The sequence below is a fragment of the Brachyhypopomus gauderio genome, unplaced genomic scaffold (genome assembly GCF_052324685.1).
Source record: "Brachyhypopomus gauderio isolate BG-103 unplaced genomic scaffold, BGAUD_0.2 sc70, whole genome shotgun sequence".
NCBI classification, from domain to species: domain Eukaryota; kingdom Metazoa; phylum Chordata; class Actinopteri; order Gymnotiformes; family Hypopomidae; genus Brachyhypopomus; species Brachyhypopomus gauderio.
The window spans coordinates 352939-370000 of record NW_027506891.1 but is presented as its reverse complement, the minus strand read 5'-3'; the positions used below and the strand labels follow the sequence as shown (position 1 = coordinate 370000).

Here is a 17062-nt window from a genome sequence, read left to right as displayed (position 1 = left end):
CTGATTCTGGACTAAACCAAGTGTGGTGGGGAGTGGGGGGAGGCTACTCTTATTCTGGACTAAACCAAGTGTGGTGGGGCGTGGGGGGAGGCTACTCTGATTCTGGACTAAACCACGTGTGGTGGGGCGTGGGGGGAGGCTACTCTGATTCTGGACTAAACCAAGTGTGGTGGGGAGTGGGGGGAGGCTACTCTGATTCTGGACTAAACCAAGTGTGGTGGGGAGTGGGGGGAGGCTACTCTGATTCTGGACTAAACCACGTGTGGTGGGGAGTGGGGGGAGGCTACTCTGATTCTGGACTAAACCACGTGTGGTGGGGCGTGGGGAGAGGCTACTCTGATTCTGGACTAAACCACGTGTGGTGGGGCGTGGGGGGAGGCTACTCTGATTCTGGACTAAACCACGTGTGGTGGGGCGTGGGGGGAGGCTACTCTGATTCTGGACTAAACCAAGTGTGGTGGGGAGTGGGGGGAGGCTACTCTGATTCTGGACTAAACCAAGTGTGGTGGGGCGTGGGGGGAGGCTACTTCCCAGTCGCCCAGAGAGGTTTGAGGTTCACTGCCAAGTTCAAGGACACAGTGGGAAACGCTTGGCACAGCGCAAATGAACTAAAATTGTAGACAGGCGAGTTCATGGCCAAAAACAGGAAGGAGGCCAAGTGTGAGATCTCCAGTTCAGCCACTCAGCTGGGCAGGAGAGGTAAAGGTAAAGGTCTTCTGGTGACTAATGGAGGAATCAGGTTTCACTCACACAGGATGAATGAGAAACAAAGGGACCAGGAGAGGGCTCAGTCTAATGTAGACGACTGCAGCACTGATGGAGACAGAAAACAACGAGCACATCCATTCACATTAACATACACACATGCACACGTAAATATCTATAGGAACTAATGCACACATGAATGCATGAATGTGCACACACACACACGCACGCACACATGCACACAAACTGAATTGGACAAAATGCCTCTCTGCACATTCCCATCAGCCATGTCAATTACACCATCCAAAGCTAGAATGTGATTAACACAAAATACAGAGAATTTTGAAAAAGGGGATTACACACACCCACACCATCACCACCCTGGAGAAGCGTCACTATCGCAGACCACGATTACCATCAGCTTAGCTGTGGTGTGCTCCACCACTGTGTATCAGGCAGCCCACATGTCCTGTAATCATTACTAAATAGGAGTGCAGGTCTGTAAGGGAATCTAAAACAGCTCCCCTGCCCACACCTCATTATTCAATTCATGTTACCCACATCACAGTTCAATCAGCAGCACAAATTAATGGCCGATATCATGATTGTGTTTCACTGTTCAGGTGACTGCTGTGTCTGTCTCTGAGTCACTGTACATGCCAAGGCATTCTTGCACAAAGCCCAAAACCCTTTTCACATGACCACATAATAGAATAGATAATAATACAGCAACCTCTATCAATTTATATTCCTTTTTCAGAAGTGTGGAGAGAAAAAGTATATTTATCTAGCATACTAAATAACGAGCATTGTTCTATATTCCCAGAACTCTGTGTGTGTGTGTGTGTGTGTGTGTGTGTGTAGTATTAGGTCCCTGTATTCCATGTTCTCTCGCTCAGGCCATCAATTGAACTGGGTCCACTACAGCTGGCGAAGAAGGCGAGAGCATCTTCTGTTTAATCCCATCTGTGCCAGTCAGCTCGGACACACCAGGACACTCCTGCCCCGTCTTCTTCTGATCATTTAAATCAGATCTTTTCTACCGCCGTAACACTAATTGGGGAGAATCCTCAGCCATTGTCTGAAGTGCATTACATCATTCTCTCTCTCTCTCTCCCCCACTCTCTCTCTCTCTCTCTGTATGTGTGTGTCATGTTCGTTTGTCCACGTATCCACCGTTTGTGGTAAGGACACATTACTATAACGAGTCCCGCATTAAATCACTCATTCATTCATTCACTCACTCATTCACTCATTCATTCACGCGCTCCTTCACGAGGTCTGACAGATCCCGTTACTACAGCATCACGCGCACATCTGTGGCAACTTTACTCCTCAAAGTAAAATCACCTCGTTTAAATCACCTCGGATTGCGCCGTACGACAAACCCAGAGAAGACAGGAGCAGGCCCGGTGACTGCTGCCGTGACAGTAACGTCACATCATACTTACGGTTCCGCTCGGTGTCTCGTTCAGTGGATCAATGACAAGCGCGGTCTCGCGAGCGGAGCGCGCGCGCAGCTGGCCTCATCAATGACTCTAGCAGGATGAATCTGTGCGCAAATGCAGTGACGCCAGAACTCCGCTAAAACCTGAACGTAAATCCATCGCTTGCATCTTCAGAAATTGTCTGTCGTGCTGTTTGCCGGTGACATTTCCATCCCTAGGTATACTCCTCGGTAATAAAATGGCACGTTACCAGTTGTGTGGCGAAGCCTCGGCGGTACAGACCATCGTCTCAGATGGAGGGGGGGCGCCTGCCTGTTAAAGTTGCAGCTGTGTTTAATTCCAACAAAAAATATTTTCTGCTTTTTTTTACTTTGCGAATCGTAGTATGCACAACAGGATTAATTTCATAAAATGTTTATATTATTGATTATTTCTGTGTTTCCGGAAATCTGGCCACTTCAGACAGATAAGCATTAAGCCACCCGGTATAAAGATGTATATAATCCATAATAATCATGTAAAACACAGAGGAAGCAGAGATTGCTCAAACTGGACGCGGATACTCACAGGTAACCGTACACAGAGGCCAGTGAATCACCTGCGATGAGTACGTTCACCCACAGAAGAGCATTCATAAAATCTGTATATGGAGCAGCTTCCGGTGCACACCTTTCCCGAGTTTATAAATGGTCTCAGCCGGTTTGAAAAAATGTCCACGCTCCTTATTACGTTTACAATAAGCCAAGGAAATAAAAATGTGCGTTTTATCCACATAGATGCGGGTAACATTAAATTAAACATTAAGACATTACCATAACATTTAAGACATTCAATTTTGAGGACCCTTAGGGATCTTAACAAAGATCCACACACATCTTCGGGGGGTGTGGCTTTGTCAAAGCCACACCCCCCGAAGATGTGGATGTTTGTTAAGAAGGTTATAGAAGGTTATAGGCGCCTTTAGGTTATAGTGGAATATTTAAAAAGGTAAAAGTTAAATAACTCTGTTCTCCATATGATGTGTAGCAATACAATTCACTATAATGAAAACATGCCATGTATCAGAAAAGATTTTGACTTGTTTTTTGGATGCATTATTTAAAAACCTCCAGGCAACACACTTGTCATATGGTTGCACAGGTCCGAGGAAGACCCTGTATGATGTCACATATTGTTGATTTTGTAGTGTAGTTCACATTTTTTTCAGAATTTCATTGATCTGTTGTAGCAAATGTTTAATAACTAAACATGCACTAAGCCATATTCTGAAATCAGCTGATACTGACTTACACCAACATCAAACTGCAGTAATCTCATGATTCAGTGTTGCTTCTATGTTGACATTTATGCAGCTGATTTAAACCCAGCCTTGCCAGAAATGTGGTCTGCATTGTAAACATTCAGTAAAACTAATTACTACTGTGAAAAAAACAGATACACAGTTTAAATAATGGTACTGAGTGGCTGGTGCCAGTGTGCAGATATGAGGCTGTGTGCACATTGGTCACTGCCCCACAGTGTCCTGAAACAGCACTACTGTAAACACTCACTACTGTGACTAAAGTCTGTCCATTTGTATTAGGCATTAATAGTCAAACTTTTTAATTTTTTTTTCAGAAAAAGTGTAAATGCAAATAAAATGAGCGGATATGAATGTTTCACATGTATTCAAGCATGTATATCTGTAGCTATGTTTCTTATTGTATGTGTTTGCCATTGTGTGTGTCTCAGTGGTCATGGAGAGAGAACTGTGTAAGCATTCTCAGTATGAGCCCCAGTGCTCATGACAGCGATAAGCTAAACTGCAGCCATGAGGGACTGAGTCTGAAAGAAGTAGAACACGAGTTCAGCTATTTACTCCACTCACATATACAATCAACAACACATTGCAGTTTATTAGACTCTGGGTGGAAAAGGTCTAACATAGGCCCCATCCCATACTGCTAAACAAACAAACAAACAAACTGAGATTTCAGGTCAGCGTCCTGCATCTGTGTGAGCATTGATTGGAAGTCTCCGGAAGATTTCCCTCTTTCACAGGGGTTCATGTTACTTCTGCACAGTTGTTCAATACATAATTCTCATATTTTCAGACGGCAGACTTTGTTTCACTCTGTTTGTGAAAAACATGCCAAATGCAAGACACTCAGATAAAGAAAGAGCTGATTCAGTAACCATTGGATTTATACAACTGCACAGACTCACTGTGAAGTGCTGCTTCTATGGCAGACAGCATGCAGGTGCCCTAATGACGGGATTCCAGCCATGTGGTATTTGTCAGCTCATCCACTGCTGTCCAAAATAAAGAAATAAAGGTCCTAGAGTGTGTTTATCTTTTGATTTGGTCAGCAAGGGGTTGTTCTGCCACTATATATATATATATGTGTGTGTGTTGTGAAAAGTGCTATACAAATATATTATATATATATATATATATATATATATATATATATATATAGAGTCATGTTGAGGTCCTCGGCCCCTCTCCCTTTTGGGCGTGTGTTAACGTCATCTGCGTCTACTCGTCTGCGTCTACTCATCTGCGTCTTGTGGATCTCTGAACGTTTCTGTCTACGTTTGTGGTTTTTCCGTGCGCTTTTACACGCTTTCAGTGTTATATCAATCAATCAATCAAATTTTATTTATATAGCGCTTTTTACAACAGTTGTTGTCACAAAGCAGCTTTACAAGTGCCGAGTCCAAGCCCCCAGTGAACAAGCCAAGGGCGACAGTGGCAAGGAAAAACTCCCTAGTTTTTTGCATGAGGAAGAAACCTTGAGAGGAACCAAGACTCAGGGGGGGAACCCATCCTCCTCTGGCCGACACCGGTCACCATGACTATTATATTAAAGTGACGTCTACTCAAAAGGAGAGGATTCGTGTCTCATCCTTCACGCCCCACCCGACGTCACATATATATATATCTCAGTGGGGAACCGTCAGGGCCCTCTACGCCCTCTCAGAGGGCCTAAAATATTCTTAAAACATTATATATATAATTATACAATTTTATCTACTTACAGTTTTACAATCGACATCTAAACAATTACAAAAATATAAGCAAATAAATTATTCAACCGTGTCTATTCAATCTGTGTTGGAAGGTGAGGGGTTAAGTGGAAGCCTGTGAGCCTGTGTCTCCCCCTATCAGCACTGTGATGCCCGCTGTTCGTTTACAGAGGGTCTGGCAGTTATAATTCAGCGCAATACCAGTTTCAAATGACAGTAAAATTGACCAATTATATCTTCCCTCTTAGTGGGTGGGCTTAACTGTATGATCATTTCCACCCGCTGTGGCGACGCTAGCTGTCGTTAGCCTACCGCCACTAGCTAGTTTCGATTCAGTCCTTTGACGTCCTCATTTACATATTCCACTTCCAAGAACCACGGAGCTGTGAAACCTTATTTTGTTTGGAAACTTATTTTGCTTAACAAGTTATCTAGTACAACTGTTATTGTTTATTGGGTTTCTAAAGCTATACTGTCGTCTCGTTTTTTTCTTTAATCTTTATTGCAGTTTATTAGGAGAGGAAAAAAATAATAATAATAATAATTTGGGGGGGGGGGGGGGGGGGGGGTAGCGGGCCCAGGTTTAATGGTCACAGTTTGCTACTGATTAGCTTACATGTAGCTGTAGGATCACGAGCTTCCGAGAGCCGTCTCCCCCGATGGCGGGAACCGCCACGAACAGCTCTAAAACACCCTCCCTGGGAAGACAGGGGAAAATACATTAAACACAGGCATGCTTACCAACACACACACAGGTACATGGAACACAAAGGGCACGAAAGGGAAAAGGAGGTTAGGGACACACAACGGAACTGACAGACACACAGGCACGGGCAGCCAAGAGACCGCTCTCCCCGCTTGCGGCGTGAGCCCTCCCAGGGCTGCAGGCGGAACCGATGGCGGGGTTTCCCCGGTCCTCAAGACCGATCCCCCTGCGCGCGCAGCGCTGCTTGACGCTCCAGTGCAGAGAACAACTTTTAAATATTAATAATAAATAAAAAACAACAACTACCACCAGTGCAAATCAGGGCAATTTGCCTACTGCAACATTATTATTATTATTATAAAGTGCATCCGCAATGAACAGAGGAGCATATGTGTGGCTGTGTTGGAAATAGCCTACTACATACTACTGGCATACTGCTTGGGCCCCAGATCAGTATCCAGTATGAAGTATGCGAATAAAAATAATTTTTCCAGTACGCGAAACATCCCCGGATGACATACTACTTACGCAAAATATTCCAGTATGCGAACAGAGCTATCTTCGTGGTGTACTGCATCCAATCATACAACGCTACGTTCACGTGACCCCGTAGTATGCTTTGCTTTTGTCGCATACTGGAAACTGTACTGCATACTACTACGAGGACCAGTATGCAGTATCCAGTATATACTGAGTGCAGTATGCAGTTTCCAGTATGTAGTAGGCTATTTCGAACACAACCAGAGTTTTAATATAATCATAGCACCTATTGGATTGGGCAGTATGATGACAGTGGCGGTTTTCACTAAGATCATACAGAGGGGAAAAAGCCACAATGACGATTGAGTGTTAGTTGTGAGTCAAAAGTGAGCTGGTTTCAAAGAAAAACACAACAGCTACAGATTGGCAACATTTTGGATTTGTTTCAAATAAAAATGAGAGACCACTGGAGCACGCCCCCACGATTCTAATTCGATAATATGATTGGTTGATAAAACTGCCAATCTATAATAAAAGCTCTCAATGTAAAATGGCCTTTCTCTCTTTTACCTAGAAACAACTGTGTGATGGGTTGATTTTTTATTTCACCGCTGAGGTTTTTTTCCAGCACAAGTACGAAAAGTGGATTTTAAAGCAGATTTATAGGAAAAATACAAATTATTGGTGAAGCGTTAATAACATATATTACATATAATAGATAAAGCATCCTTTTTAAGATCAATTAACCTTCAGAGAAGGTGTTGAAGTCCCTGACGGTTCGCCAATGGTATAGTGTTAATTCACCACATTACCATTATATTACCTGTTTTTTGCCGCCTTTCTATGGAGAGGAAACAGTGCCAATTTGAAATATAATCGCTACTAGACAAAAATGGAAATGCAATCCACAAAATGCATTGCTTTTCCATACAAACATGCAGAATACGTGCCAAAATGAAATGCAAAAGCACTATTACATTACATTTCAATGCACTTTATCTCTTTATTGAAAAACAATACACAAGAATTAGCATTCAAAACCAAAACGCTGAATTTGTGCCAGAATTGAATATAATACAGCTCGAAATGTAATCACAGCACAGATGTATTGTTTTTCACCCTACGGTATTTCAGACATAAATGTCTCCTTTAAATGTAATGATCACGAGATTGATTTAAACACTAATGTGATGAAAACATGCCACAATGAAAAGTAAACGCTCCAGTGTGTGTGGATTTGTATTTAAAGAAAGAAATGCTGAATTTGTGCCAAAAGCCACCTTGAAATGCTAAAGCACCACCAACTCTGCCCTATATAAACGAAAGTGCCCTTTTGAAACTTCGTTTTTTAATTATTATTATTATTATTATTATTATTATTATTATTATTATTATTATTATCATTTTACTGAGGTCGGTTTGAAATGATCTTTTGAAAACCTGAGCGATTAAAAACAATGCCCTGAAATGAGCCACCACCTCACACACACCAGACCTCTCTCTTCCTTTAACACCAGATACGCTGCAGCAGCAGTTCAGTTCAGCGAGTGGAAGGAAGCGTCTTCAGCACAGCACACACGGTCACAGATAGACTTCTTCTCCCGTCCCCACCAGCCAGGTCACATACACATCAAGTCAAATCGTACCGTTTGCCCTCTAAGCCCAACGTGAAATCATTTTCTTGTGCTGTAAAATGTCTCATACAGCACCAAACTACTAAGCATTTTTAGCCGACTAGTCACCTGATAAACTAGTCGCTCTAGCCCAAATCAACAGAGGTGGGTAGAGTATTCAACAATTTTACTCAAGTAAAAGTACAGTTACTTGAACCAAATGTTACTCAAGTAAAAGTAAAAGTATGCATCTCGAAAATTTACTTGAGTAAAAGTAAAAAAGTACTTTGATTAAAAGCTACTCAAGTAGTGAGTAAATGCATGAGTACTCTCTCGTGTCAGTAAATTACATCATGGGAAATTGAATTACGGGAAACAATGACTTTTAATGATAAAAATAATTTATTATAAATAAATATTATATATATATAAATTATTTATTATAAATAATGTGTATTTTTGTTTGTTCCTAATTATTAGGCCTGTGTAACTTTAATGTGTTCCACAAAGGCACTAACTGATGAGACTGTCAGCCAATACGTGTAACTACAACTTGACACCAACTGAATCAATTTGTAGCAGACTTAATCATCCTATATTGCTAGTGTGTACAATCAGTGTGAGAACTGGTTTTTAGTATTGCACTGCGTTACATTTAATAATTAAATCATACAAACGTTATGCCTCAGAGATATAGCATTACACAAAATTATACATACAGCAAACTTATCGCATCGTGTTTCCTCATATTTGATGTTGAGTTCTTGTAGGCTGAAATGTCCACACGTTTGCAGACACAATTGGCAGCGCCAAGGTTGCAAACTCTAACGCATTGAGCGTGAGACACATGCATTTGGCTGTCTTCACACGCTTACACATTCACGCTTCACACATTTCTCACACCGAAAAAAATCTAGTTTATTTACCTCTGATTCACATCTATGATTCAATGAGTTACTAGTTCGCTCTGGCGCCAACCACTGGCGATCGATCGATCGCGATATAATACTTAATTTGTGTCCATTTTACACCCCCCCCACCCCCATCAACAATTTACGTTCACCACCCACCGGTTTAGATCTCACTAAAAGTGATCTTTAAAACTTGGCAACCCTGCAGCGCATTATATAGCTGTCCTTTTACATGTTTGTAATATAAACATTGGCTGTATGTGAGGTCAGGGATGCTCGGTAGGTTTTTCTGTCACTTTCTTGCTACGGTGGAGAAAGTTTGCGTATGTGATCACGTGACTGACCGGCTTCATTTGATTGGTCACTCATACTCTGGTGACCAACGTTGGTCAGTCTTCTCACTGAAAAGACGAATTATTTACAAAACGAAAGTAACGGTAGCACGCGCCGCAAATCCGATTGTAACAGAGTAAAAGTCACGTTTTTCTCACCACATATTTACTCAAGTAAAAGTAGAAGTCTTTCATATTAAAACTACTCCTACAAGTACATTTCTGTCCAAAAAGCTACTTGAGTAAATGTAACGGAGTAAATGTAACGCGTTCCTACCCACCTCTGGTAAGTAGCATGTAAGCTGCATGAAAGTGACCACTGTGCCACCCAGGAATGGCACCTTGAGGCTGCTGCCACATAATCGTGGCGCTTAGTGTGGCCAGTGCTGCGTGACTGTGGCCTCTGCTGACAGGCATCGAAAGACTCTTTGGGTGAGTCTGCGTATCGGCCACTCACTTAGGGCGTACTCACACTAGGCACGGTTTGCTGGTTCCGTGCTGGGGCCCGGTTATCCCCCCTCCCCTCTCCCCTCTCCCCCTCTGGCCTGCACTCACACTGCCTTCATCAACCCGGCCCGAGCACGCTTACGTCATCACAACGCCGCTTTATTTGGAATAAAAGCGCGCTCGCACAAAACTATGGAGTTCACGATTCTCTTTTTATTATATTTTTGGAGTCGTTTTGGGATTGCAGAAACACGGTGCAAGCACAGATTTATCGATAATTTAACAAAACGATTGTCTGCTAATCGCTTTGCCGCTATGACTGTTTAACATGAGCGTCGCATCACTGATGTCATGTTTGAGTTCCAGTGAAATGAACCAATCAGACGAGGCACCAAGCGGGCCCGGGCACGGATAGCGCTCACACTAGAAGCGAACCGTGCCCGAGTCCAAGCGAATCGTGCCGTGGCCCACCTCTTCAAGCGGGCTCGAGCACGGTTAACTGATCCGGGCACGGTTGGAGCGCTCACACTAGCCAAACGAACCGTGCTTCGGCAGGGAACCGTGCCCGGGCTCGGATCACCGAGCCTAGTGTGAGTACGCCCTTAAATCATCCCGACGAGCCCCGAATTGCCATTTGTTGAAATGATGATGGTTCAAACTTTTGTTTGAAATGTATGTTGAGTGAAAGTGTCACGTATGGCCGCGCCCCCTCCCTTAGCTGTCACTCCGGATTCCCTTGTGTCGGTGTTTCGTGCCTGTTTATCCCGCCCGCTCGTTTGTCTCCGTGATTCCTCGTTTGTTACCACACCCCCGTGCAGGGCCGGCCCTTCCATTAGGCGACATAGGCAAATGCTAGGGGCGCCGTCTGTCCAGGGGGGCGCTCGCGTGCATGCGTTTTTTTTTTTTTTACAAATGAATAATTAATAAATGTGAAAACAAGCAAAGTCCACATAATCATAATTTCATTGTTTAATAATATTAGTCAAATTAATAATTCTTATAATAACAACACACGACACCTATCACCCACGCGCCAACCCGCGCTCTGCGCACCTCGTTACTGTTTCTCTGTGGGGGAAAAAGACAACACCACAGAGTGAGTGACATCTCCCCGTAAAGATGTCAAAAAGGCAGAAGTCCTCTGGTGCCCAGGGTAGAAAAAAGAGAAAAGTGGAGGAAGAAAGGCGGCAAAAAACAGGTAATATAATGTTAAAATGTGGTGAATTAACACTATACCATTGGCGAAGCGTCAGGGACTTCAACGCCTTCTCTGAAGGTTAAATGATCTTAAAAAGGATGCTTTATCTATTATATGTAATATATATTAATAACGCTTCACCAATAATTTGTATTTTTCCTATAAATCGGCTTTTAAATCCACTTTTCGTACTTGTGCTGGAAAAAAACCTCAGCGGTGAAATAAAAAATCAACCAATCAGAATATTTCACACAGTTGTTTCTAGGTAAAAGATAGAAAGGACCTTTTACATTGAGAGCTTTTATTATAGATTGGCAGTTTTATCAACCAATCATATTATCGAATTAGAATCACGGGGGCGTGCGCCAATGGTCTCTCATTTTTATTTGAAACAAATCCAAAATGTTGCCAATCTGTAGCTGTTGAGTTTTTCTTTGAAACCAGCTTGCTTGACTCACAACTAACACTCATTCGTCATTGTGGCTTTTTCCCCCTCTGTATGATCTTAGTGAAAACCGCCACTGTCATCATATTGCCCAATCCTAGTAAGTGCTATGACAGCTTAGATCAGCAAATTTTAAAATAAATATGTATTAAAACACACATATGCTCCTCTGTTCATTGCAGATGCACTTTTGAAATAATAATGTTGCAGTAGGCAAATTGCCCTGATTTGCACTGGTGGTAGTTGTTGTTTTTTATTTATTTTTTTATTTTTTTATATTTAAAAGTTGTTCTCTGCACTACGTTATGTAAAATAGTTTTAAAATATTTTTTGTGCAACACCTTTATATTTATTGCTTGTTATATGGTAATATTTAAGTAATTAGCTTTTTATTTGTTTCTTTAATAGTGACACAATCAACACAATGATTGATGATACAGGGGGCGCCAACCAAAATCTCGCCTAGGGCACCACATTGGTCAGGGCCGGCACTGCCCCCGTGTCATTGCCCTCACCTGTTCCCTGTTTAAAGTCCTGTATATATAGTCCCTGAGTGTCCCTTGTCCCTCGTCGGTTGTTTTGGATGTTGGATGTTTCATTGTTCTATTGCCCGTTGTCTGTTTCCCGGTCTTTGCTTGTTACATGTTTCTGTTTTGTCATGCCCGTCTTTGCTTGTTTTTCGGACTGCCCTTCCGTGTTGAACCCGGACTGGTTAAGTGACGATGAGTATGGTATTCCCATGAATAAATCTCGCTCTTCTCAGCACTTGTGTCCGTCCTCTCACTCCGCAGCACGAGCTGCGTTACAGAAAGATACTAGCCAACAGTATAGATAGCTAGGTTGCTACTGTTTGGCGATAACATCGAATTCAGATTATAGGAGGATACGTGAATCTACAGTGGTAGACCATTAACAACAGCACTGTAAATTTAAAGGATTTATTATAGATGTATGGTTATGAGTGAATGTTCCTCCATGCCATCAGCATAATTTTAACCACTGTTTGTAGGATCTGTGCATATGAACCAGAACCTGAATTTCGACCTGAACCTGAATTTTAACTTGAATTTTTGCATACCTGAATGAATTTCACAGTAATTACTTTTTTCAAGTAATAATGGTTTCAGGTTCAGGTTCTGGTGACACTGAAAAAGCCCCATAACCTCCGCAATGAAGGTTTTATTATGTTTTATTATGTCGTTTATTATGTAAAGCATCCAACCATGAAGTGAAGACACAGAAAGAGAGAGAGAAAACAAGTTTTTTGTGTTTAAGTGGCATTTGACTGCAGAGCAAATCATCCAGGATGTAGAGCAGACTTGACATATTTAATATTATACAGGGGGAGGGAGATTAATTCCAGAGACTAAGACCTAATCCTGTTTTCTGGATTGCACAACATTAATGTAATTCATAAACATCACCCACACCGAGCTTAATCACACAGATGAAATAATATTAGTGAGAGGGAAGAATACAACACTGACATGGGGAAACAATCAATGTGAGCCTGAGACCTATATGGGTGTTTGGATTTAGGAGAAGTCCTCTGGTATTTTGCTTTAAAAGAGGATATGTGTGCTCAGTGGATGTGGGGAGGTCTCCTCTATATTTGGCTGATTGTGGTTCATGATGGGTGAGGTTTTGGAGGTCCTGTCCCACGTGCTTCAGGTGTTTGAATACTGACGTGTGAATACCCACGTGCTTCAGGTGTTTGATGGCTGACGTGAACTCCTGTCCCTTCAACAGCAAGCCTGCGTAAAGACATCTCCCATGGGCTCAGAATAATAATAAAAAATACACACATTTGAAATTACAGCCACTGTTGCATTGTTGCAAATGTGGGCAGGTCTTTATTAGATTTAGAAAGATCATTTTTAATCTAGTGTAGCATAAAGTCTTTTTTTTTTTACTATAGAGTGTCACTGGGCACACATCCTCGTGTTTGTTAATACAAAGTGTACTTGTTGCACAGTACAATGGGATCAGCTCGTTGAGAAAGATAAGAGCAAGGCAGCATGGGAAAACTGAGTGTACTACTGTAGGCCAGATCGGAAAGCAGTGTGTGTGCGAAACTCATGACCAGACAGCTCAGAAGATAGTGGTGCAACACGTCACACGGAGCTGGCATGGGCAAGACACAGGAGATCAACAGGTTTATTAAGAAAATAGACAAAGAACCAAACAATAACTAAATCCTAAATTACTAACCCACCCCAAACTAGTGATAAAACAAAGCTAAAAGGAAACATTATGGTGTTTCCACAATGCACAACAATACACAAACGATACAACTAGAAAGAGTTTTACTAAATCAGATGCAATGACCAGCAACATGAAAGGTGAAACACAAGGTTTAAATACACAAAAAGGTATTTCAAAATAAAAGCACACAAAGTAAGAGGGGTTGCTGTGGGAAACATAACAAGTGGTTTTTCATCTTTGCCCTGATGTCTTGACACTCATCCACTTGACCTTCATAGAGAATTCCTGTCCTCTCACTAAAGAGAAATAAAGAACATCAGTATGTGAAGGGCGGGACTTCCGGATCTTTCCACTCAACCCAGAGGGTCACAGCACTGCTGAGTATTCAACACTTTACTAACAACCAGTTGGATAATACATTTAATTATAAGGCTAAAAAAGCATGGAGTTTGGTGAGATCTCGGGACCACACTCATAGCGTTCTTATTTCTATCGAGTACATTTACAGCTAACTAACATGAATTGAGCGGAGAAACAGATTTTCTAGATTACAGATTACAGGCACACTGGAATCATTATTAGAGACAGAAATGCATAATTTGTTTGTTTGATTGATTTCAAGCTATCGTGGTGACATTTTGGAAACAAGCTATTGCACACTGCATTGTGTTCCTTAATATCTGCTGTCTGTGCTGGAGATCTCGCAGAGCTGCTTCATCTCTGGAGAACATCCCTCGAATCGCTCGCACTAGCAACAACCTGTTTCCTGTGAGCCCGGGCATGCTCACACCCCATCACTGCTCTCATTCTGTTCCAGGGATGTTAGCATGTTAGCATTCATAACCAGACTATCCCTAAGGTACACATTTACACAGCGCCAAGATTTCCTGAAGAGAGAGAGAGAAAGAGCAGGAGGAGTGAATGAAGGCAGAAGGCAGAGGCCGAGAAGAGAGAGAGAGAGAGAGAGAGAGAGAGAGAGACAAAGGGCCATAAAGGCTTTACTGAACACCACTCCTCACCTGTTGGATTGAGGTCTTGACCAGTGGCGTGAGTTAAGTTCTCTATTACCTCATGTATCATATGGCTGTTCCTGTCTACCAGTGTTCACTGTGGCTGATGGAACCATCTGAACACTATTATTATTATGTTAGATTAATACATAAATATAAACAATCAAACATTTGTTACACCTGCAAAGGCCATTTTAAGAAAGGCAGTCTCACAGTGAAACTATTCATTTGTGGGTAACTTGGAGACATTTAAAGAAACACTGATGACTATTGACCCTCTAAAAGAAACAACACCAAATGCTTCCCTGTTTTTTTCTGTATTTGTCCTGTTATAGTTGGTGCCAAACCTAAGAAAGACCAGATTGCTGTACATCTGGGGGAGTATCAAACATGATGGAGTCATGTGACTTTGTTCTTCTGGAGGTCTCTGAGGAGATCTGACCCCCACCTACTATTGAAAGGCAGAGAAGTAAAATCAGTGGCATTATGAGGACATCGCAGGACTCTTTTATGTGTGGAGAACTCCTGTTGCACACATGATGATTGGCCGCATAGGATTATCAGTTGCCAAGCAACCATCTGGCAGTGGGCAGGGGCTCAATTGACAGGCAGATGCTAATGGCTGCTCAGCCCACAGAGGCGGGTCTACAGCACACCACTGCAACACTGCTGTAAGGTCTTTTCCTGTCCACTGTATAGAGGAGATGGATGCAGACACCTGTCAGTTTCTCTCAGTCTCACTCTACCTCTTTCTCTCTCCTTCTCTGTCTCATTTGTGTTCTCAGCGTAGCTCTTTTGTTCTTCTCCTTTGTCAACAAAGGAAATTCAGGTGTATCGGTGTCCTCCCAAAAATATTTACCTATGGATGGTTGCCACAACAGGATTGGCTCCAGCCCCCCATGACTCGACTAGCGGGATTAAGTGGTAAAGATAATGGAGGGACATGTATACAACATGTATCAGTCTCACCACTCCAGAGGCAGTGAAGCTTAACAAAAAAAACAGATGCATGAAACGTTAATGTGGAGATGTTATGGAGCATCAGACTGAAGAAGGACGAGGAGAGATGTACACACTTACACTAAGATGAGGTCTGGTAGTCACTACAGCTGAGGGAGCTAGGACCCAGGGACCGCAGTGGCCACAAATTCTAGCAGTCCCTGGGCCGCTTTAACTGTTACACTGATCACTCCACTAACACAACTGCACTGGATGTTTCGTTCATGTTCAGAAAAGAAAATGTTCTTGGTTTAGTTATAGTTAGTTATAAAGTTATATAAAGTATATAAAGAAATATAAATTTGAGTTCATTGGAATTTTGCTGAAGAACCTGAAGATGACATTTTTAGTGCCTGGAAAAGTAGAAATGGATACACACCTTGAAACAGGCCATTGTTCTTTTAGATTCTTTAAAGATGCTTTGAGAGTTCCTGCATGTGCTGTAGACAATATACAAACACACACTCTCTTTTTCTATCTCTCTCTCTCTCTCTCTCTCTCTCTCTCTCTCTCTCTCTCCCACACACACACAAACACACACATACACACCTGTCACCACAGACCTTGTTGCAAAAGCTTTCAGGCATGACTACAAACACACACACATGCCATGACTACAAACACACACACATGCCATGACTACAAACACACACACATGCCATGACTACAAACACACACACATGCACTCTCACCCACTCATATGTAAAGATCATGCATTTGCACACCCAGCTGAGTCAGTCTCATACACACAGACTTAAACAAGCCAATGATAAATGGCTCTGCTCTTCTCTGAGGATCCATTCAGGGGTCCATCAACAATCACAACATGACAGTCCAGACATGAGAAAACCACTGCAACACCACACCTGACTGGGCTTTACATCTCAGTCCATGCTTGGTGGGTTGGGGGGCGGGGAGTGAGGAGAGAGAGAAAGAGAGAGTGGAGAGAGAGAGAGTGAAGAGAGGGAGGGGAGAGAGAGAGAGAGAGAGAGTGAAGTGAGGCAGGGGAGAGAGGGAGAGAGAGTGGAGAGAGAATGTGGAGAGGGGGAGAGAGAGAGTGGGAGTGGGGAGACAGTGGGGAGACAGAGGGGTCAGGAAGAGGAGAAAAACAAAGAAAAAGAAACTTAGAGAAAGAGGAAGATGGTGAGGATAGAGGTGGGGAAAAAAAGAGAAGGTTAGAAAGAGGAAGAGAAAGCACTCATGAAGAGTTTAATGGAATGAAGTTTACTCGAGATCTCTTGCCCGTTTCTTCAAGTGGCAGTTGATTTATGTGTCTTTATGGGAATTGGACCGGAGTGATGTCCCGACAGGCCAAGAGCTTCTCTCAGAATGCGTCTTCATTCCACAACATTTCCACTTTCATCTATTCAAATGAAATGCAATTTGTGTTGTAATAGATGATGTCTTCACACGGGCCCCAGACACATTAACAGATATGTTCAATTAATCCAAGCCTCAAGATGGAGAGCCTTATTCATTACAGAGCCACTTAAGGGCTATTGAATGAAAATAATTGATTTGCAATGATCAGCTAATCATAGTCATTGACTAAAA

The 17062-nt window shown here is 42.4% G+C and overlaps 1 protein-coding gene across 5 annotated transcripts in view; it reads right to left on the bottom strand.

The window, feature by feature from the left end:
- ppfia2 (PTPRF interacting protein alpha 2) overlaps window positions 1-2451 on the bottom strand; it is a 286573-nt gene extending 284122 nt beyond the window's left edge. For 2 of the 5 annotated variants that reach the window (XM_076989762.1, XM_076989766.1), the window contains exon 1: window positions 2157-2450. The gene's annotated coding sequence lies outside the window, so the exon portion shown is untranslated. Of the gene's footprint in view, window positions 1-2055; window positions 2072-2156 lie in introns of those variants that run through there. The other 3 variants (XM_076989764.1, XM_076989765.1, XM_076989763.1) reach the window with 3 other exon arrangements.
- Window positions 2452-17062: the final 14611 nt, after the last annotated feature.